Raw genomic sequence first — 2,648 nt, forward strand, 5'->3', positions numbered from 1 at the left:
GCTAAGGTCATAGCAGTTCAGGCTAAGATCATGTCAGGTCAGGTCAGTTCATCTAGTGTAATTGTTCCGCTTCTCCGGTCAAGTGTCATGGGTTTGGACATTTTGTTCAGGTATTTACCACTTCTATTTTCCGCCCTATTTATCTCATACGGGTGTACCAAGGCGTTTTATCTAAACACGAATTTCGCCTCATGTGACGTCTGATGGTAAGCTAAGGTAGGGAGTTTCGTGTAGTGTGGCCTGGCCGGAGGACAAGACAGATGGTGGTCGAGAATCTTGTGTTTGTCACGACAGTACAAGCTGCAACATTTTTTTAACCCCATTATTGTCAGGGTTTGCGAAGTGGAAGAAGTGGAAGTGGTTTGCGAAGAAGAAATGTGGGTTATCAAAACCTTTTCCAACTTATGTTATCGACGGGCTAAGTCATCCGTCTAGAAATGATTTGGAAGTGCGAAATGATTTGTGGTTGTATGATTATGTTGATTTATTTGATTGACTGATTTTGTATGGTTTGAAATGATTTGTGTAATAACACAATCAATACAGCAAATCACAACACCATTGTAGCGTACGGAACCTTGCAGCAACGCCTGGCAGCGGTCGATATTTAAACATTCGTACAACGCACATGCAGAAAGGATGTTGTTATTAACCACTTATATCCTGAGCATAACATTTCATAAATCCACACATTTGCACTTCGATCTGTGGGTGCCAAAGCTCTCCCGTTATGTCACTCCGGTTATAATTCGGCCAGACGTTCCGGACGTTAGACAATCTTCACAAGAAACAGAAAACTGCACGATATGCTGCCATTTTCATCGAAAGAAGCATCTGAATACCTTGTCGCCGTCAATCACGAAAACATAAATGATTCACGTGAGCATTTGGCGTGGTAGTGTTTTTGAGACATGATTATTTTTAAACGTGTATTCGCATCGCCCTGCCATGATACTGTCGTTAGTGAACGGGGACAAGCAGTGAAGCTAAATTTCTATAACAAATCCGATCGACTTAACCTACAATGGCACTTTGTCTTGGTCGATTCTGGACCACTACTTGGCGCGAAATCTGACTTAACCGCTTGGCTATTTATTAGCAAAATGCACTGCTATATGCACACACACACACACACACACACCACACACACACACACACACCACACACACACACACACACCACACACACACACACACCACACACACACACACACACACACACACACACACACACACACACACACACACACACACCACACACACACACACACACACACACACACACCACACACACACACACACACACACACACACACACACACACACACACACACACACCACACACACACCCACACACACACACACACACACACACACACACACACACACACACACCACACACACACACACCACCCACACACACACACACCACACACACACACACACACACACACACACACACCACACACACACATATATATATATATATATATATTATATATATATATACATATATATTACATATTATGTATCCATATATATAACATACCCAAAGGGATTGGTTCTTTATACATGTTTTGTTAAACATCACATCGGTCTTAGCAATGAGAAGTTTTTCGGATGCTTTTTGGATAGATCTTATGACAGCTTTCGCTTCTTTTCGCTGGTCGTTGAAGCTCATGATGCAAAGATGGGATAGATTGTCATATTGCATGGCCTGATATTGCTTATAGCTCTCAACGTTGCATTCTTCATTGGACATTTTCTGGACTGACAATTTTGGACAAAGACGATGTCGTGGTACGTTTGTAATCAAGCCCCCCTATCACTGCATTCTGGGTAGCGGTGCTGTGACATAATCATGGGACTGAGTCGTATGGCACCAACGCTATGGCAGTGTGAAAACGTTTTTCTTTGCGGGCTGGTTTTAACATAAATATTTCCACAACCCGAGTTTTTCGACCTAGCACATTCAGTGAAGCATTTTCAGCTGGAAATGACATTGGTTTGCACCAGAGGCACACAATATTACTGCTGCAATGCGCTTCCCAGCCTGCCCCCACAGGACACATGGGGTTATATTCACCAGTGATTTATCCCGAAGGGCTTAGCCGGATAGTGCCTAGAAAACAGTCCGTGTAAAGAGTACAACATGCAACAACATTGGAGGAATGAGATTACGGCGGGCTAGACGGGTTCACGGTTATCCTGGACGCGCATTGAGAAGTTGGAATACACGTCCTGTCGCTTTAGGGGAAGCGTTGTCAGGGTGCATGCATGCTTGTCCTTCCTTATGGGGGTGGCGAGTGGTGAACCCCGGGGGCTTAAATACCAGCGCGTGCCATTTCATTTAAGATATAGCGGAATTTCCTGTAAAAATGGGCCGATTTCTGGCAAGTTTTGTCATCTCTGCCAGGTCAAAAAATCGGGCCCATATTTCACCTTTGAATAGTCTAACGCAAATATTTTAGGGCGCAGGGGGATCTTGTTTCTCTGGGCACCATTCTTATCTAACCCATCCAACATTATAGATCTGCATGTTACTCAGCGTCCAGGAACATCAAAGGCATAGCACAGCGAAATTCTTGGCACCTGCCCTCCTCACATAACCTTATTTTCACATTTCATTTCAGATAGGTACTGGAGTGC

The sequence above is a fragment of the Pollicipes pollicipes genome, unplaced genomic scaffold (genome assembly GCF_011947565.3).
Source record: "Pollicipes pollicipes isolate AB1234 unplaced genomic scaffold, Ppol_2.1 Scaffold_4881;HRSCAF=5763_pilon_pilon_pilon, whole genome shotgun sequence".
Lineage (NCBI taxonomy): Eukaryota > Metazoa > Arthropoda > Thecostraca > Pollicipedomorpha > Pollicipedidae > Pollicipes > Pollicipes pollicipes.